Below are 21,906 nucleotides of genomic sequence, written 5' to 3' on the forward strand. Positions count from 1 at the left end.
ACATCCACTATTTTACGCTGCACTCCGCCGGTGGCTCCCCTCATCACACTTGCTCCGTCGTAAGCCTGGGCAATAAGTTTGGCCTTTTGTCCATGTGAGAGTATGGTGCTGAGCCTCTCCAGCAGCGCTGTAGCGATGGTGTCGGCGGTTGCGTTCTCGATCAAAATGAACTCAAAAACGCTCTTGGACGTTACTTTTAGCATCGATGTAGCGTATCACAAGCACCAACTGGCAGTGGGTGGAAACGTCAGTCGTCTCGTCAGCTTGAATGGCGATAAAATCAGCACTCTTTACTTCCTCCAGGATGTAATCCTTAAGCACTGACAGCATACAGTCCAACAGCTCGTTCTGTATCGTCTTTGACGTGCCCTTAAAAACGGTAGCTGTCTTCAGGTGCTCCTCCAGCACACTGTCGAGGGAGGCAACAAAATCCACTAAGCCCCGGAAAATGCCGGGGTTGTCCGAGGAGTCAGTCTCCTCGTGCCCACGCAAGGCCAACTCAAAAGCCCCACAGAACTTCACACAATCGATAATTTTGGATAGAATGTGCCTGTTTTTATCCACCTCCTCATTGTGTTTCCTCACCGCAATCCTGTGGCCGTCATCCAGCTGCGTAGCAATGTTCACCCTTCCTAATACAGCTAGCTTTACAGAGTTGTCCATGTGTGCCCTGGTGTTCTCATGTTTCTTTACCTTCTCTGACAGGTGCTTCATATCCCTCACTCCGGTACCTGTCCATGCTGAATCTGACCCCGTCGTTTTAAAAGCAAGCACGGAAAGCAAAATAAAGCATTAGCATCAGTGCACCCAGCTAGCCAAGCCTTCCTGGTGTACCAGCTACGGGAGAAGCCGCGCATATACTGCTTCCCTTTCTCGCTAGCCTGCTGTCTGATTGAGAGGTCAGGTTGATCTGGGCCCAGCTCTTTCACCCGAACTTTCTCTGACAAAGTTCTCCTCTCAAACGGATCTTGGAGGAGAGATTTCACCGAAGTTAGGGTTGGGTCTTGGAGGAGTAACGCTTGCGCTCGCCATTGTCGTCTAGTAAAAATGGCGCCACTGGAGCCCGGTCCTTATTTTATCAGGGGCGAGCTTGGGGCGATAAAATAATCGCCCTCCTTGGATTCGAATTAAAATCGCTGATTAGCTACATTTTATGTCATACATTCATATCTTAAATTAGCAATTGGCTTAACTGCTACGTAGACCCGCCTCCTCGGGGCACTTTCTGTATCGCCCAGAGCTGACGAGGCGTTTGACAGGCAGAGGAAAGGTTGCGAATATGATTTTCTATCATATCTTACACATATTACTGTGTGCATTCCATATTTCAAACACACAAATATTGACATACTGATGTTTTTATTATTATTATTATTATTTTTATTTATTTTTTATTTTATTTTTTTAAATAATTGTATTTAAGGGGGCGGCGCCCTAGCGCCCTCTATCGGCCAGCCGCCACTGATTATAATGATTCAGGAAGATTTTTTTTGTTATTCACTGTGGATAATGTCTTAACAAGATGATTAAATGAAATCAAAAATATTTGTACATTTGGTATAGAATTCTGGAATTTTTGTTTGTGTATAAAGTATTTGCCTACAAGAATAAACAAATTCACAATCATTTCAATGCTCTTGTTATCATTGCAATAGTAACATATTCATACCTGCCAACTTTTCAAAAAACCTTGGAGTGAGATTTTGTCCTGGGTCCGCCTGGGTCCTGCAGTCTGTGAAAAGCAATTGCACTGCCTGCGTCTCAGAACTGCGGCCACCTTGATCTCATGAGGTTATCGTTGCCCACATGTGCATGACGTCAGAGAAAATCGGGATCAAGTCGGACAAAAAATCTAACCAGCATGCATTGGGCGGTGATCGCCGGTGATCGATTCTGCGCAGACCTGGCTCATCTCAAATGAGCCTCTTGTCTATGATCTGTCGGCATGTTTATACTGGCCTGTGGCCTTCTTGGAGGCCTTGATGATATCGGAGGGGGGCTCCCATTTGAAGCAGGGCTCCAGATTGGCCATCTTTATGGTCATTATTGAGGACAGGGTGCCATCCAATGCTAGGCTGTTTCTTCTCTTGGTTTTGTTCAGTCCCACAACTGAAAACACCCTCTCAGCATCTGCGTTTGCATGGGGCAACACCAGGACAAGCTTGGCGACGGCAGCAAGCCTCTCGAATTCTTTGGCTCCTGTCACCTTTGGAAAATGCACCAAAGCACAATGGAAAAACATACCTTGATTTTTGATTGATTAATACTGTATGTCACGGATTCTGCCAAGGCTGCTCCTCCTCCTTGCTCGGGCAGGCTTCGGCGTTTGTCGTCCCCGGAGTACTAGCTACTGCCGATCGATGTTTTCGGTGTTTGTCTTGTGTTGTCTAGTTTATTACACCTGTTGCTTATTTGTGTTGATTGTGTAACATATAAGTTCCCTTGTTTCATGTTTGACCTTTGTGTGTTATTGTATATTTGTCTCGTTGATGTTCGGCATAGCTATTTCGCCTCTTTACGCACAGAGTGTTTTTCTCCTCCAGTGTTGTGGAGACTTTTGTTTGTGCGTTTTTGCATTAAGTAAAGTAGTCATCCTGATTCTCTGTGTCCTGCGCCTGACTTCACTGCCGCGTACACATCACCCTTTTGACAGAATAACACACCACCATGGAGTCAGCAGGACCAGCGGTGGTAACGGAGTCTTTGGAGGATCGTGTCAGCAGCCAGGACGCCATGATCCGTAGACTCAGCACCGCCATGCAGGATGTGATGGACACTCTGAGCCGATGGGAAAGAGGAGGCTTGCCCACACCTCCTCCTACAATACCACCACCATCGGCCAGACCCATCGTTCCATCTCCGGAGTCCAGTGGGATTCGGCTCTCGCTCCCGAGGGCATATGATGGCACAGCAGCCGGGTGTCAGGGTTTCCTACTTCAAGTAGAACTCTACCTGGCAACCATTCACCCGGCGCCCTCGGGATACGAGAGCGTTTCCGCCCTCATCTCCTGTCTATCCGGCAAGGCATTGGAGTGGGCCAATGCCGAATGGAGGGGAATAGACGCCGCCACCATCAGCTATGCTGAGTTCTCCCGCCGCTTCAGGGCGGTTTTCGATCATCCCCCAGAGGGGAAAGCGGCGGGGGAGCGTCTGTTCCACCTCCGACAGGGGAAGAGGAGCGCGCAAGAGTTCGCCCTGGATTTCCGGACTCTGGCGGCCAATGCGGGGTGGAATGAGAGGGCCCTCATCGACCACTATCGGTGCAGCCTACGAGGGGACGTTCGCCGAGAGTTGGCCTGCAGGGACACCAACCTAAGCTTTGATCAGTTGGTGGACATGTCGATCCGTCTGGATACCCTGCTGGCTACCCGCGGACGTTCGGAGTTGGGGCCGTCCATTCCATCCCCCAGCACCTCCGAGCCGAGCCCGATGGAGCTCGGGGGTGCTGGTGCTAGAGAGAGGAGGAGAGAGACCCGGAGAGAGGCCGTCCCCTGCACCAACTGTGGCCGTAGAGGACACACTGCGGCTCGGTGCTGGGGAGGGTCTCCTGGGGATCGAGGCAACAGGTCATGAGTCATTTCAGGTGAGTAGGCACCCAACTCACCCAGAGCTCTCTGTTGTCCACTTGTGTATTCAAGTTGAATTTCCCCAGGTTTCATCTCATTCCCAGCATAAGGCGCTAGTCGATTCAGGCGCAGCTGGGAATTTTATTGATCGTAATTTCTGTGTTAAGTTAGGGATTCCCCTCCTACCAGTAGATGTGCCTTTCCCTATCCATGCCCTAGACAGCCGTCCTTTGGGGTCAGGATTAATTAGGGAGGTCACGGCGCCACTAAAGATGAAGACGCAGGGGGGTCATGAGGAAATCATACAGTTGTATCTGATCGACTCTCCTGCGTTTCCCGTGGTGCTGGGGCTTCCTTGGTTAATATCTCATGACCCCACCATTTCGTGGCAACAGAGGGCTCTCAGGGAGTGGTCTGATCAGTGTGTCGGGCGGTGTATAGGTGTTTCCGTAGGGGCGACCACGGTGGAAAGTCCGAACCAAATGCCCGCACTACACATTCCTCCTGAGTATGATGATTTGGCACTCGTTTTCAGTAAGAAGAGGGCGACACAATTACCACCTCATAGACAGGGGGATTGTGCGATAGACCTCCAGGCAGGTGCTGCACTTCCGCGTAGTCTTGTGTATCCTTTGTCTCAAGAGGAGACGGCGGCTATGGAGACATACATCACCGAGTCTCTGGGACAGGGATACATATGGCCCTCCACTTCTCCTGCGTCCTCGAGTTTCTTTTTTGTGAAGAAGAAGGATGGAGGTTTGCGCCCGTGTATTGATTACCGTAGTCTCAATCAGATCACTGTTAAATACAGTTATCCTCTCCCTCTGATTGCGAGTATGACGGAGTCATTACACGGAGCGCGCTTCTTCACAAAATTGGATCTCAGGAGCTCCTACAACCTGGTGCGCATTAGGGAGGGAGATGAATGGAAAACAGCATTTAGTACCACCTCGGGTCACTATGAGTATCTCGTCATGCCATACGGGTTAATGAATGCTCCTTCAGTCTTCCAATCATTTGTGGACGAGATTTTCCGGGATTTGCATGGGCAGGTTGTAGTGGTGTATATTGACGACATTCTAGTATACTCTGCTACACGAGCCGAGCATGTGGCCCTGGTGCGTCGAGTGTTGGGTAGGCTGTTGGAGCATGACTTGTATGTGAAGGCTGAGAAATGCCTGTTTTTCCAGGAGTCCATCTCCTTCCTGGGCCATCGGTTGTCCGCGTCAGGGGTGGAGATGGAGATTGACCGCGTTTCAGCCGTGCGTAATTGGCAGACTCCTACCACGGTTAAGGAGGTGCAGCGGTTTTTGGGTTTTGCCAATTACTACCGGAGGTTTATCCGGGGTTTTGGACAGGTAGCAGCTCCCATCACCTCCCTGCTAAAGGGGGGCCCGGTGCGTTTGCAGTGGTCGGCTGAGGCGGACAGGGCGTTTAGACAACTGAAGGACCTGTTCACCTCGGTTCCGGTGCTGGCACATCCGGACCCCTCTTTGGCGTTCCAAGTGGAGGTGGACGCATCAGAGGCAGGTATTGGGGCTGTACTGTCTCAACGCTCGGGCACGCCTCCTAAACTCCGGCCCTGTGCTTTTTACTCTAAGAAGCTCAGCCCGGCGGAACGTAATTACGACGTGGGGGACAGGGAGCTCCTAGCTGTGGTCCAAGCCCTAAAGGTGTGGAGGCATTGGCTTGAGGGGGCTCAACACCCTTTTCTCATTCTGACTGACCATCATAACCTGGAGTACATCCGGGCAGCTAGGAGACTGAACCCTCGTCAGGCTAGGTGGGCCATGTTTCTGGCCCGGTTTGTCTTTAAGCTCACCTATATACCAGGGTCACAGAACGTTAAGGCAGACGCCCTGTCCCGGCGATATGACACAGAGGAGAGGTCCATTGAGCCCACTCCCATACTTCCGGAGTCTTGTCTGGTGGCACCGGTGGTGTGGGAGGTCGATGCGGAGATCGAGCGGGCGTTACGTACCGACCCTACTCCTCCAGAGTGTCCGGAGGGGCGGAAGTACGTGCCGCTCGAGATTCGTGATCGACTAATTTATTGGGCTCACACGTCACCCTCCTCTGGTCATCCTGGTATTGGCCAGACAGTGCACTGCCTTAGTGAAAAGTACTGGTGGCCAACTTTGGCAAAGGACGTGAGGGTTTATGTCTCCTCCTGCTCGGTGTGCGCTCAGTGTAAGGCGCCTAGACACCTGCCCAGGGGGAAGTTACAACCCCTACCCGTTCCACAACGGCCGTGGTCTCACCTATCGGTAGACTTTGTCACGGACCTTCCCCCCTCCCAGGGGAATACCACTATTTTGGTCGTTGTGGATCGGTTTTCTAAGGCCTGTCGTCTCATTCCAATGCCGGGTCTCCCTACTGCCCTACAAACTGCTGAGGCCCTGTTTACTCACGTCTTCCGGCACTACGGGGTACCTGAGGATATAGTGTCTGATCGGGGTCCCCAGTTCACCTCTAGAGTCTGGAGGGCGTTTATGGAACGCTTGGGGGTCTCGGTTAGCCTTACCTCGGGTTTCCACCTTGAGAATAATGGGCAGGTGGAGAGAGTAAACCAGGATGTGGGTAGGTTTCTGAGGTCCTATTGCCAGGACCGGCAGGAGGAGTGGTCGGGGTATATCCCCTGGGCAGAGATTGCCCAGAACTCCCTTCGCCACTCCTCTACGAATCTGACTCCTTTTCAGTGTGTGTTGGGGTATCAGCCGGTTCTGGCACCCTGGCATCAGAGCCAGATCGAGGCTCCTGCAGTGGATGAATGGTTTCGGCGCTCGGAGGAAACATGGAACGCTGCTTATGTCCATCTGCAGCGGGCTATCCGTAGGCATAAGGCGAACGCCGATCACCACCGCAGTGAGGGTCCAGCGTATGCGCCTGGCGATCGAGTCTGGCTCTCGACTCGAAACCTGCCCCTTCGCCTGCCCTGCCGGAAGCTGGGTCGGCGGTTTGTGGGGCCATTTAAAGTCCTGAGGAGATTGAACGAGGTATGTTACAGGTTACAACTGCCAAATGATTATCGCATTAACCCCTCGTTCCATGTGTCTCTCCTCAGGCCAGTGGTAGCTGGTCCACTCCAGGACAATGAGATACGAGAGGCTCCCCCGCCCCCCCTGGACATCGAGGGGGCTCCGGCGTACTCAGTCCGGTCCATCGTGGATTCGAGACGTCGGATGGGGGGTCTGCAGTATCTCGTGGAGTGGGAGGGGTACGGTCCGGAGGAACGGTGCTGGGTGCCTAGGAGGGACATCTTAGATCCCTCCCTCCTGACGGAGTTCCACCGGAGTCATCCCACTCGCCCTGCTCCGCGTCCTCCTGGCCGTCCCCGAGGCATCAAGGGGGGTACTGTCACGGATTCTGCCGAGGCTGCTCCTCCTCCTTGCTCGGGCAGGCTTCGGCGTTCGTCGTCCCCGGAGTACTAGCTACTGCGGATCGATGTTTTCGGTGTTTGTCTTGTGTTGTCTAGTTTATTACACCTGTTGCTATATTATTTGTGTTGATTGTGTAACATATAAGTTCCCTTGTTTTACGTTTGGCCTTTGTGTGTTATTGTATATTTGTCTCGTTGATGTTCGGCATAGCTATTTCGCCTCTTTACGCACAGAGTGTTTTTCTCCTCCAGTGTTGTGGAGACTTTTGTTTTTGCGTTTTTGCATTAAGTAAAGTAGTCATCCTGATTCTCTGTGTCCTGCGCCTGACTTCACTGCCGCGTACACATCACCCTTTTGACACTGTAAGTATACTGTAGGTTGATCCATTAACAAAGTTCAGATAAAAACATGCATAATTTGCAACATGCATGACACATATATGCATGCAACAATTTTAAGCAACAGATGTAGCCAAGCCACACCTGCCAAAAGGAAAGACAAAAAATGAAAACATGTTTACCTTATGCTTCCGGGTTGCCATTTCAGCCCAGAAGCTTTCCATTTCAGTTTCGTCCTGCAGGGATATCATTGGCATGGTCTGATCATTTAGAAACTCCTCACCCAGAAGGTCATGCTCCTCTGGCCCATGGTATGGGAGGAGATGGGGAAACGTATTTATGAAAGTAGAGTTACAAGTTGTTACGTTTTAGGTACAGTGAGGGAAAAAAGTATTTGATCCCCTGCTGATTTTGTACGTTTGCCCACTGACAAAGACATGATCAGTCTATACTTTTTATGGTATGTTTATTTGAACAGTGAGAGACAGAATAGCAACAAAATAATCCAGAAAAACGCATGTAAACATTTTATCAATTGATTTGCATTTTAATGAGGGAAATAAGTATTTGACCCCTCTGCAAAACATTACTTAGTACTTGGTGGCAAAACCCTTGTTGGCAATCACAGAGGTCAGATGTTTCTTGTAGTTGGCCACCAGGTTTCCACACATCTCAGGAGGGATTTTGTTCCACTCCTCTTTGCAGATCTTCTCCAAGTCATTAAGGTTTCGAGGCTGACGTTTGGCAACTCGAACCTTCAGCTCACTCCACAGAGTTTCTATGGGATTAAGGTCTGGAGACTGGCTAGGCCACTCCAGGACCTTAATGTGCTTCTTATTGAGCCACTCCTTTGTTGCCTTGGCCATGTGTTTTGGGTCATTATCATGCTGGAATACCCATCCACAACCCATTTTCAATGCCCTGGCTGAGGGAAGGAGATTCTCACCCAAGATTTGACGGTACATGGCCCCGTCCATCATCCCTTTGATAAGGTGAAGTTGTCCTGTCCCCTTAGCAGGAAAACACCCCCAAAGCATAACATAGTTTCCACCTCCATGTTTGACGGTGGGGATGGTGTTCTTGGGGTCTTAGGCAGCATTCCTCCTCCTCCAAACACGGCGAGTTGAGTTGATACCAAAGAGCTCGATTTTGGTCTCATCTGACCACAACACTTTCACCCAGTTCTCCTCTGAATCATTCAGATGTTTATTGGCAAACTTCAGACGGGCCTGTATATGTGCTTTCTTGAGCAGGGGGACCTTGCGGGCGCTGCAGGATTTCAGTCCTTCACGGCGTAGAGTGTAACCAATTGTTTTCTTGGTGACTATGGTCCCAACTGCCTTGAGATCATTGCCAAGATCCTCCCGTGTAGTTCTGGGCTGATTCCTCACCGTTCTCAATGTCATTGCAACTCCACAAGGTGAGATCTTGCATGGAGCCCCAGACCGAGGGAGATTGACAGTTATTTTGTTTCTTCCATTTGCGAATAATTGCACCAACTGTTGTCACCTTCTCACCAAGCTGCTTGGCGATGGTCTTGTAGCCCATTCCAGCCTTGTGTAGGTCTACAATCTTGTCCCTGACATCCTTGGAGAGCTCTTTGGTCTTGGCCATGGTCGAGAGTTTGGAATCTGATTGATTGATTGCTTCTGTGGACAGGTGTCTTTTATACAGGTAACAAACTGAGATTATGACCACTCCCTTTAAGAGTGTGCTCCTAATCTCAGCTCGTTACCTGTATAAAAGACACCTGGGAGCCAGAAATCTTTCTGATTGAGAGGGGGTCAAATACTTATTTCCCTCATTAAAATGCAAATCAATTTGTAACATTTCTGACATGCATTTTTCTGGATTTTTTTGTTGTTATTCTGTCTCTCACTGTTCAAATAAACCTACCATTAAAATTATAGACTGATCTTTTCTTTGTCAGTGGGCAAACAAACAAAATCAGCAGGGGAAAATACTTTTTTCCCTCACTGTATATAGTCATCAACCAGCAGCAGTTCATACACATCTTTGAGGAGAAGCCACATAAGAATATCTCATGTGCAGTTTAGGAGTGAACACACCTCATCATAAAACACAGGGTATTTTAGCTAAGATGATAGACAATAATTAGAGAAAAAAACTAACCTTTCAACAAAGTACAGGACATCTTCGATGTCATACATCTACAAATTGTACGTGCCTGATCAGTGGCTCTTCTAGTGGCAGCTTCTTAAGTGCATAGTCCACAGCACTTGTCAGGAAACACAACACAGCTTCATGGAATGAATCCACCTGCTGTGGTGTGATGTCACCCTCGTCGAGTAATCTGTTAAATTTAGCACTGGTTGTGAACCCAATGTTCAACTTTCTTCCTGTCACAGATACAGCATATCGGTATAAGGTACAAGGCTAAATATCACATATCACAGTGTTTGATCATAATAATAGTCAAATACGGGCGCTGTTGGAAGCCAAGGATGTAGCACGCGTCTCCCTATCGCTCCTGAGTTAGTGACCAAATTTATATATTTAACTTTGCAAAATTGCATACATTTCTGTTTGCCCAGGCGTCTGAAGAGACCCATAAACAACTCAGTTCAAGTTTAATAAATTCAAATTCGTAATGACATCAACCCGGCCAAAAACAGAGTCTGCAAGAGCAGGCCGCAACAAGCCTGCAACTTCTCCCGACTCACCCCCGCCACCGAACGCTGCCAATGCCGGCCCCACGGAAACACTGACTGTGGAGATGCTGCAATCCGTGATAGGCACCCTCAAAACCGACATTTTCGGAAAAATTGACTGTCTCTCTACCAATCTCAGGTCAGAGATATCAACGATCAAAGACGAGCTTAAAAAATCTATCGAGAGTATACAGAATAAGCTCGACGCACATGGGGTGACTTTATCGGATTTGGAGCGAGGTGCTACAGACCACAGCACTCGCATTAGCGAGCTAGAGGCTAACGTCGGCTCATTGACAACTAGGGTGGCATTCCTCGATAATAGATGCGAAGATATGGAAAGTAGAATGCGGAGGAACAACATTCGTCTACTGGGAATACCGGAGGGAGTGGAGGGCCCAAGGCCCACGGAGTACATGGCCCAGCTACTTCAGGAGCTACTCGGGCTAGAGGAGAAGCCATTGCTAGACCGGGCTCACCGCACTCTGCGTAGCCGACCCAGGGATGGAGAACCCCCACGACCATTTGTCATCAGGGTGCATTTCTTTCACGTCCGCAACGACATACTGAGAAGATCGGGAGAAGCATCCCCTCTTCTACATAAGGGTAAAAGAGTCTCGATATTTGCGGACTACACAACAGCTGTGGCTAAGAGGCGGGCTAGCTTTGGAGCTGTGAAACGCCAACTACACGCCTGCCCGGGCGTGAAGTTCGGCCTCATCTACCCTGCGGTTTTGAGACTGACTTTACCGGACGGCTCCATGCACAGATTCGAGGACCCGGCTATAGCGGCAGATTTCATCAACAAGAACGTGAAAGCGGCTGTTGTACCGCATGGTGTGTAACAAATGGTTGGCTGGCTGGTCTTCCTAGCAGGCTAGTTAGCAGGCCGAATGGGTGACTAACGAAGCCATCTTTGCTGGGTTCATCGACATATGAATGTCATTCTCTTTTTTAACTCTTTATTTCCAGCCCAGGTTTGCCGCCTCTAATGCCAATATCTGGGGGTCTGCATGGCTGTTTCAGTTTGTTAATTTACCATCTGCGTCGAGGTTAAACCTCTCTTAATCGAGGATAATTTTCCTTAAACTCTGTTGGGGACCATTCTATCCATGTTTGGCTTACTCTAGTTAAATGGTCACTAATCTTAGGTAGCACAGAGTTAGAGTTATCATGCTTAGCTCTAAACTTTCTTTGTATTTAGGGTTTTGCTTGCATCTCATTTGGGGAGATGCTTCGGCAAGGGCGGGTGTGAGGGAAGGGTTTGTTCACTCTCTATTTGTATATAGTTTGTATATGTTTTTTGTGCCTCTTCGCTTGTTTTTGTTTTTTTACATTTGCGCTTTTAGGTTCAACTAAGATCTTCAGTTTACATTGTACCTTGTCCTTTACACATCCTCTCTCTCTTTAAGATATGACTCAGCCTAGTGTAGCCCATACTGCTGGAGGGAATGGCTTTAATTTTCTTACTTGGAACTGCAGGGGCATAAATAACCCAGTTAAACGTAGTAAGGTGCTACACCATCTTCATCATTTGAAAGCTCACATCATCTTTCTTCAAGAAACTCATCTGAAGGTATCACAACACTCAAGTCTTAGGTGCAGATGGGTGGGTCAGGTGTTCCATTCCTCATTTCAGAGTAAGGCGAGAGGGGTGGCTATTTTACTTCACAGATCGGTACCTTTTACATGTTCTAAGGTGATCGCAGATCCCCATGGTAGATATATAATTGTCAGTGGTAGGCTGCTCAATACAAAGGTTCTTCTTGTTAATATCTATGCTCCTAACTGGGACAATGGTGATTTTTTCAAATCGGTTTTCTCTACACTCCCAGATATGTCCACCCATATGTTGATTTTAGGAGGTGACTTTAACTGTTGGTTAGACCCACAATTGGATCGATCCTCCACTAAACCTACCACCTTATCAACCTCAGCTAGAGTTGTTCGAACCTTTATGTCTGAATTCGCAATCTCAGATCCTTGGAGAATGGCTAATCCAGCTGGGAAAGCATACTCTTTTTTCTCATCGGTTCACCACACTTTTACGCGCATAGACTACTTCCTTGTTGATGACCGGCTCCTCCACTCCATATCTTCATGTTCATATAACCCAATTGTTGTATCTGACCACGCCCCTGTTACTATGGAAGTAGCTTTTCAAAATGTAGACAATCAGCGACCGCCTTGGCGACTAAAAACTCAACTGCTCAGTAATGAACACTTTGTCAATTTTGTTTTGAGTCAAATCGACTTTTTTCATGATTACAAATAGAACCCCAAACATCTCTGCGTCTACTCTCTGGGAAACTTTGAAAGCTTATATCAGAGGTGAAATTATCTCCTACACCGCACATGAGAACAAATTGAAAAGGAATAGGTTATCTATGTTAACACGCTGTATTGCCCAATTAGATGACATTTATGCCGTTTCACCATCCCCGGATATTTATAAGGAACGTTTAACTCTGCAAGCAGAATTTGACACACTATTAACAGACCAGGTTACTGAAATGCTTGTCAAGTCTAGGAGCACTTACTATGAACAAGGAGATAAAGCCAGTAAATTATTAGCTCACAAGTTACGTCAACTATCATCATCATCTCAGATTACAAAAATTCGTACATCATCTGGGATATCATTAGATCCTGGGGGATCAATGAGGAGTTCAAGAGATTTTACCAGTCTCTATATACCTCTGAAAGTAAAGCGGATACACTGGAATTGGATGATTTCTTCCACTCACTTTCTGTGCCTTCGGTCGGCCGGGATTTGGTTAAAAAATTAGAGCAGCCGATCACTGTTGAAGAACTGTCTAACGCTGTCAAATCCCTTCAATCTGGGGAGAAGCCCAGGGCCTGATGGCTACCCGACAGAGTTTTATAAAACGTTTATCACCAAAATAGCCCCTATTCTAATTGAAATGTACAATGATGCATTTGTAAATGGTGCTCTCCCACATACTCTCACTCAAGCAACCATTTGTGTTATTCTTAAAAAAACAAAGACCCTCTTGACTGTGCATCATACCGTCCAATTAGCTTGCTAAATGTGGACTATAAAATTCTAGCCAAAATTCTGGCAACGCGGCTAGAAACAGTCCTCCCATCAATTATCTCTCCGGATCAAACAGGATTTATAAAAATAGACACTCATTCTTCAATCTCCGAAGATTATTTAATATTATATACAATCCTTCTATCGACAATACCTCTGAAGCCATTATATCCCTGGACGCGGAGAAAGCGTTTGATCGGGTGGAATGGAAATACCTTTTTTACACTCTAAATAAATTTGGCTTTGGCTCCAAATTCATGACCTGGATAAAACTTCTGTACTCATCCCCCCAAGCCTCTGTCAGGACTAATAACACTCAATCAGATCGCTTCCCTTTGCAAAGATCGACACGTCAGGGTTGCCCTTTAAGTCCCTTACTGTTTGCCCTCGCCATAGAACCACTTGCAATAGCACTTCGCTCCAACCCCCTCATCAAAGGCATAGTCAGATACGGGCACGAACACAAACTGTCTTTATATGCAGATGATTTATTAATATACACATCCAATCTTTCTGTCTCTGTCCCTGCTGCCCTTGCCACTTTCGCGTCCTTCGGTCACTTATCAGGGTATGAACTAAATCTCAGTAAAAGTGAATTGATGCCACTTAACATGGCTGCAAAAAAATCCCCTTTACATAACTTGCCATTTAAAATAGCTCACAGTAGTTTTATTTATCTCGGGGTACATGTCACAATTAGGTTTGAAAACCTTTTTCAAGCCAACTTTGCTCCTCTCTTAACCCGTACTAAGGACGATTTGGAACGGTGGTCTTTGCTACACCTCTCCTTAGTTGCTAGAATTAACTCTATTAAAATGAATACTCTCCCTAAATTCTTATACCTCTATCAGTGCCTTCCAATATTTCTACCCAATACATTTTTCAAAAAGATCGACGGCCTAATTCTACCCTTTATATGGGACAAAAAGCCTCCTAGGATGCGAAAACAGCTCTTGCAGAGGCCCAAACCAGACGGCGGTCTAGCTCTACCAGATTTCAGATTCTATTATTGGGCCGCTAACCTTAGGATCATTCAGTACTGGTTGCAGAGCAGAGTGATATTCCCACCCCCAACTTGGCTGGAGATGGAGGCTGCCTCGTCTACACCGGCATCACTGTCTTCCCTCGCTCACTCCTCTATTACAGGCCCTTACTCCTCCTTCACCAATAATATATGTGTCAAAACAACATTGAAGATCTGGAATCAATTTAGACGCCACTTTGGGTTTCAAACAACCTCTTCCTTGGCTCCGGTAGTCTCAAACCCAGCTTTTCCCCCATCTATGATTGATGGTGCTTTCTCAACATGGACTAATCTCGGTATTAAAAGATTCAGAGACCTGTATACTAACAATACATTTAGTACGTTTCAACAATTATCAGCTAAATTTGGTCTCCCCAGACATCATTTTTTTAGGTTCTTACAAGTCCGGAGTTATGTCCGCAGCATAGATCCAGGATTCCCCAACCTTTCTGGTGGAACACAGTTCGACACATTTCTCACCACACTTCCTAATCAGAAAGGCACATTGTCAATAATCTATAGACAAATTTGCTCACTACAAGCCATCTCATTAAACAATATCAAATCCTCTTGGAAGGAGGAACTGGGTGAGGAAATATCTGATGAACTATGGGAAGGGGCACTCAAAAGGGTACATAGCTCTTCTATTTGCGCTCGACACGGCCTCATCCAATGCAAACTCATTCATAGGGCCCACTGGACCAAAGCAAGACTATCAAAAATGTACAAGGATGTGAACCCTAATTGTGTTCGATGTAACCAGTCCCCTGCTAATCATGTGCACATGTTTTGGTGCTGCCCATCTCTTGTTGGTTTCTGGAAAGACATCTTCAACACACTCTCAGAATTAAGCGGCACACAGATCGAGCCAGACCCTCTCATTGCATTATTTGGAGTTTCCTTACCCACAATACAATTGACCAAAATGAATAAGGATGTAATTGCCTTTGTCACGTTGTTAGCGAGACGATTAATTTTACTTAGATGGAAATCCTCTGCAGCCCCTTCTCATGCTCTTTGGATTAAATCTATTTTGAATTGCATAATGTTGGAGAAAATAAAACAGACACTCAATGGGTCTGTAGACAAATTCTATGCAAAGTGGGCTCCCTTCTTTTCTTATGTTAAAATAATACATTTCCCTGCAGTTCCAGAGTGATGTATATTTATATATTGGTGATGTAAGAAGCCTGGTATGTGCATATACGACATCTCGGATGTTAAGGACGGAATAACTGTGCTAGCTGACCTATAACAACTGGATCAAAACAGATATTTTTCCTTTTTTTTTTTTTTTTTTTGTGTTTTATCTTATTTATGTATTCAATGCCTATTTTTTTCTTTCATGTCTGTCTCTCTATGTTTTGCTGTATCGTTGTCTTCAAATTGTTGTTCCATATTCATACCAAATAACTTTCAAGTGCAATTATTTACTAAATGCTGGCACTGAAAATTCAATAAACTAAGTATTAAAAAAAATAAATAATAATAATAGTCAAATACTAACCTGGTAAATGGTTTGCCTTTTCTTTAAAGGCCATTTCACAAGGCTCCTCATGGCACTGCAGAGCTGCTGGAACCATAAACTTGGAACATAGCTTGCGTACGAATTTCACCATCTATAACAGACATTTACAAAAATAGTAGGTGAAACCTGTTTTAGAGGATCTCTGCAGATATCAGCAAGAAACACAGAATGGAAAAAAACAGCAAAATCCAATCCCACCTCATCATGTAACAAAAATATTGATGACTGCTCTCTCTGAAGCAGCAAGTTGAAAGAAGTGAAAGTTGGTACGGTGGCTTGGAAGAACAGCAGGTACACTTCTGTCATGGGGTCAGTGAATGTCTGCACAAGTCTCTTGAACCTGGCCTGATTTTCATCTTGAATCAATCAATAAATAACACAAAACAAGAGGTTGTCATTAATACAAGTATGTGACTAACAATCCATGTAGTTGCTGCATAATGAAATTGAAAATGGATGACCATACTATCAGATTTGTAGTAGCTGGCCAGAGGTTCATACAGCCTCAGGATCCTGGTCACACAACGTTCAAGGCTTAGCCAACGGACCGAGAAATGCAGGAGGACCTCCATGTACTCCGCTTCATGGAGCTCACAAAACTCTGTTTTAGACATTAAATCCATATCATATATTTTCTACAGCTCAGCATTTCAGTATTAAACTTAATAGTATCAAACATGCATACCTGTCAGGTATCCTTTCCGATTTGTGCTACCCTTGAACCAGTAACCGATGTCCACTACCATATCCTCCAAATCAAAACCGGACACCTGCAATGCATAAATCAATCATAACACATTCAGTCAATGCACGTAATTAGGATTGTTGGTGCTGTCATCTTCAGGACAGGAATACCGGCTTACTTAACGGAGGAATAAACACACATGTTCATCATTTGTGTTTTAACCAGAACGCGGGAATATCCTTTCTTTTATTTTCGCACATGCGCAGTTGTACATCTCTCATAGGGCATAACTGTACCAGTGTAAGAACACAATTTATAACATATATTAGTCTATATGTTAACACCCCCACTTGCTCTTATACTGTACAAGTCGTATTCAACCTAACTATCAACATATTTTGCTTACAGTTATACATCTCACAAATGTCAGTTTACATTCCAAACATATAACCCAATACTTTTTCATTTTTGAACTTCGTTACAGGTTTAGTCAAAACATCTGCAACCATGTCTGCCGTTGGACAATATTCAATACTTATTTTGCCATCACTGAGTGCAGATCGAATGAAATGATATTTGATGTCGACATGTTTACATCTCTGACGACATACTGGGTTCTTTGACAGAGCAATTGCACCTTGGTTATCTTCAAAGATTGTTACTGGTGCATATTGGCACTCACTATCCATCTGGCCCAATAACTGTACAAGGTACAAACTTTCTTGCGTAGTAGCAGCCAGTGCCATGTACTCTGCTTCACATGTAGATAAAGCAGCAGCATATGTCCACAATTTCTTTGGTAGGTTTCTCTCAAGTAGCATGCATCTTGCCATTTCAAACAGTGTTCCCCAATTTCTCTCAGCGGTCCCATTTTGATGGGGTGAGTAAGGGGCTGAAGTTTCATGTCTTATGGCATTCTTACTGAGCAGTGACTGGAACTCTTTGGCTGTGTACTCTGTGCCATTATCTGACCTGACACACTTTATTTTTCCATGAGGGGCCACATCAGCAATAAACTTCTCAGTAGCTTTTACAGTATCACTCTTTGCTTTTAGGAAATACACAAAAACTGCCCCTGAATAATCATCCGTAAATGCTAGAGTATATCTGAACCCATCTTTCGCCTCTGGCTCAATAGGGCCAGCCAAATCAGTGTGCACAAGCTCAAGAGCTGCTTTTGCCTTTTCATCAGGCTCTCTGTTTCTGCTCTGAACAAATTTTCCCTGTGTGCAGATTTCACAGTTGAGGGTAGATTTGTCAATCTTACCTGTGATTTTCATTCCCTCTGTCACATTTTCTAACTTTGACACATCCTCAAAATTACAGTGGCCAATAATTTTGTGCCATGTGTGAATATCATAGCACCCATGACATCCATCATCATTTTCATCACTTACAGTGTTAAGATAGTAAAGTCTATCGTACTCTCGATGTCAAAAGTGGTACCATTCTTGTGGATGAGCTTGTTACACCCCTGTCGAAAGTTGACTGAAGCTCCGTTGGCTGTCGCTGCTTTAACAGAGAAAATGTCCTGTGGAAACGACGGCACGTACAGCGCCTTCGTCAGCGTTGTTTTCACCCGACGACCCGTGTTGTCTCTCAGGTAAACCTCCGCTGCACCTCTCCTCTCCGCGACACCATTCGTTCTTGTTCCGTCAGCCAGCTCCACAGAATGTTTTTCCGGTTTGAAAGTCTCGTCAAACTCCTTAAACTTCCCGATGTCCGTGACTATATGTGACGTTGCTCCCGTATCAACCATCAGCCCTTTTTGTTTCAGTCCACGAACCTGACAGTCACTTATTCTGAATGCAAATGTGTGGCCTTCAGCATCTGTTGCTTGTTTCACATTGTCTCTTCTTTTTCGTCTGCAATTTGCGTCAGTATGAGTGGAGCTCTTGCAAAAACTACACCACTGTCTCCGTTCTCTGTGCTCTCCAGGAACGGTACATTCCCGGGCCTTGTGCCCTTTCTGGCCACAGTTGAAGCAGGTTATCTCGGTCCCTTTATCTCTTCCTCTTGGCCAGCTAACTTTAATGTTACTTGCCTTCATCACGTTGTCGTCAGTGGAAATGGCGCTAAACTTCTCGGTGCTTTCATAGCTCATCAACTTGGTTTTGAACTTGCCATAAGTTGTCGGCTCGTCACTCTGCGTTATGTGGATGGCAAACTGTCATGATTTAACTGGATTTGAACCCAAATGCAGACAACTACACCAAGCCAGAGAAGGTTTAACAGGTTTATTTACAATGTTCAATTAGTCCAGGTTTCCAATAATAGGGGAAGAGCAAGTCCAGGTTACAGGGAGGGTAACAGATCCAGGTCAGGGCAGGTGTGGTACCGTAATGTCCTAGTGTCCGTGGTGAGTCCAAAAGGGAGGTCCGGTAGTGGAAAGCAAGATGGTGGTGGCAGGAGTGAAGCGGAGGTAGGAGTCAGGTTCCAATAATCTGTGGCACAGGAGAAAAGTAAATAGAACAGGCCAAAAACACAAAGAGCGAAAACAAACAGGTTGAGTCGACAGCGAGACTAACATGGTCGTCTTGACTATGATCTGACGATGAGTGGCAAGTTTGACTGGGTCTTAAAGGCTGAGGTGATTATGGTGAATGAGCTGCAGCTGGAACCCTGACTCCCGCACACCAGACTTCACTCCTGCAATCAAGGACAGACAGAGGGGAGGGGGAGAGCAGAGAGAGAGCTACCTAGCAGCAGTAGGCCTAACAGCAAACGGCTTAAATGATTCGGGCAAACCTTTCAGAATCATTGAAATCAACAGCCCGTCACTTAATGTCTCTTCAGCATTCCTCAGTGCTGTAATTGCCGTCTCAGCACGAATGATATAATCCGTAACACTTTCATCAGCGGCTTTCTGAAGAGAAGTTAGCTCAGTGTAGAGGCTAATCACATGTGGCTTCCCTTTACCTGCATAATGTTCCCTCAATATGTTCAACGCTTTTCTCCCATCATCTGCTGCTTCTCTCATTATCAGGGAAATACTTTTATAATCCAAAACCTGTATCAATTCGGCGTAGGCTTCTTCATTTTTCTCTCCGTCTTCTTCATCTTCATCCACGCTCAATATGGTGGCCTTTAGCCCTAGCAAACGCAAGTGCCCCAAAAACATAGTCTCCCATAACTCGTAGTTTTTTTCATCTCCGTCGAAACATAATCTATTCCATCGGCTTCCATGTTCCCTCCTGGGCCCATAACCTGTTGGTGCTGTCATCTTCAGGACAGGAATACCAGCTTACTTAACGGAGGAATAAACACACATGTTCATCATTGGTGTTTTAACCAGAACGCGGGAATGCCCTTTCTTTTATTTTCGCACATGCGCAGTTGTACATCTCTCATAGGGCATGACTGTACCAGTGTAAGAACACAATTTATAACATATTAGTCTATATGTTAACAAGGATACAAATAAAAAGTTACATGTAAAGATAAATCAGGCCTTAACTCACTTTAAAAAATCCCACTCCTGCAGCTTTGGCGGACAACCATGAATATAGGTGTTAGGATGCTTCTGGAGCACCCTAGAGGCAATGAAATTACGTGGTCCAATGTTCACAGCTGCATTGTCAACTGAGAGACCAATGCAGTTCTCCCAAGGGATGCCATGCTCCTCTATGGTGGAGTTAATTTTGGTGAAGATCTCACTTGCTGTCCCACTTGTTGTGCACATATTTAAAAACTGGTGGACAACTTTGCTGCCCATGAAGACCCGGACAGTAAGGGGGTTCATCTTTTCCACTCCTATAATGTTAGAATCATACAGATGTTCATGTTATTAGATGTTTAAAAATACACAAAGCACATGTTTTGCAGAGGAGAAAAATCTCAAATAGTTTGTGAAATACCAGTGTCATTCGACCCATCCGTAACAAAGGTATACAGGGATTTTTTCATCTCCTTCACAAGCTCCTGTGTGAAATATGATGCGAGTGCTTCATTGGTAATGCAGGATGACTTAGTCCTGGCACACCTGTACTCCTGCGCTGTCTTCGAATCTCCGAAACATTCTTTTAGGAGAGGCCCCAGGTGGTCCGCAAAGGCTAGGGGGACGTTGTGAACTACCAACCCAGCTGTCATTTTGACCTCAGCCCTTCTTGTCTGTAAGAAATTAAAAATGATTAATCCTCCCAAAAGACCATAGTTTATTTAAAATAGATGCCTGCGATAATAGGGCACAGGTAAAAAACACATTCAGCAACTAAGATCTCAAATTAAGAAAACTGGACTGTGTAACACTGAAATACAAACCACAAATTAGTCAAAACTATCAACCATGACTTTACCGTGATCAACTAGAACACAAAACTCTTGACTGAACCTTGACAGAATCATTACACATATCATACCTTAAACCTCTTGTGCAGACATACCCCCAACAGATGGAACGGCCATTGCATATTGGGATATTGTGGCTGTGGACAGGAGAGCTCGTTGCTTATCTTGGTGGCCTTTGCTTTTTATATGGCGCACTACATCTGTCACACCCTGGTGGCAACATGAGTTTTCAATACGGCAGACTGCACACCAGTAGTGCGTGTTGAGGCTCCCTCTGGTAATAAATGGCCATGAAGAGGTCCACTCATTTTTGAAAATGGATCTATATGTTGCTGCTCCAGCCAGAGCACGACTCTTCTGGCCCTGCTGTTGGATTGGGGGGGACTCTTCTGTCTGTCCCTCTGTGTCTACTTCCATCTGCCCTTTTGGTTGTTCTATTTGTCCTGTCTGTTGCTCCTCTGCATGTGCGTCAATCTGTTCTGTCTGTTGCTCCTCTGCTTGTTTGTCAGTCTGTCCTGTCTCCTGCTCTCTCTGTCCTTTGTGTTGCTCCTCTGTCTGTTGTCCTGCCGTTTCTATCAATCGTTCTGGCTGTTCTGTCAGTGTGTTTGTCTGTCTTTTCTCACTTGGCTGGTTCTTTAAATAAAATAAAAGATGTTGCTTTTGTCCTGGCAAAGGTCTCTTACAGGACATCTTTGAAACCTTAAACAATTCAAATGGTCATGTTGGTTTAATAACTCTACTCTCAGTTACAAAAACATACTACTTATATTGCACACATTTCCTGTATTTATGTTAAATTCTTTGGAATACATCTTACCTTTTCGAAATCAGCTGAGTTTACATTCACCACACTAAATCATGTTCACACGCACAAACAAATAATTTCTTTCAAGATTTAAAGTTTAAGAGAGTGAGTACTAAATTGGACGACATTTCATTGTTACATACCTAGTCTCAGCTCAGCTTCTTATCAGACTTCTTGAGGTAGTGACCGTTTCTTCTGTTGTCTTTCGCGGCAATGGTATCTCTTCTTCTGTCGCTAACTTCGGGGTGCAGCGCATATGGTTCAGTGGCGCTCATCAGTGCCATCTACCATCAGGGAGTTTGAAAAAAGGAAGGAACGCGTCTCGGACAATTTTTTTTGCGTGAGAAATTGGATGTGTGGCGTGAGTGCGTGTGAAAACAGGCAAAAACGTGTGTCACACGGCGAAAGCGTGAGAGTTGGCAGCTCTGCATATTAACTCCCGAGTGGCACAGTGGTCTAAGGCACTGCATCGCAGTGCTATCTGTCGTAGCCGGCCGCGACCGGGAGACCCATGGGGCGGTGCACAATTGGCCCAGCGTCGTCCATGTAGAGGAGGGAATGGC

The 21,906-nt window shown here is 45.8% G+C and overlaps 1 long non-coding RNA gene across 2 annotated transcripts; it reads right to left on the reverse strand.

Moving 5' to 3' along the window:
• Window positions 1–15,579: 15,579 nt before the first annotated feature.
• On the reverse strand, window positions 15,580–21,526 carry LOC121541534. Of its 2 annotated transcripts, XR_005995764.1 has the most exons (4): window positions 19,713–19,743; window positions 16,252–16,336; window positions 15,765–15,922; window positions 15,580–15,657 (listed from the first exon to the last, which is right to left on the reverse strand). It is a non-coding gene; the product is annotated as an uncharacterized LOC121541534 (long non-coding RNA). The 2 variants fall into 2 exon arrangements; XR_005995763.2 differs by lacking the exons at window positions 16,252–16,336; window positions 19,713–19,743 and adding an exon at window positions 21,487–21,526.
• Between the last annotated feature and the right edge of the window lie 380 nt (window positions 21,527–21,906).

Source organism: Coregonus clupeaformis, chromosome 27 (genome assembly GCF_020615455.1).
Source record: "Coregonus clupeaformis isolate EN_2021a chromosome 27, ASM2061545v1, whole genome shotgun sequence".
NCBI classification, from domain to species: domain Eukaryota; kingdom Metazoa; phylum Chordata; class Actinopteri; order Salmoniformes; family Salmonidae; genus Coregonus; species Coregonus clupeaformis.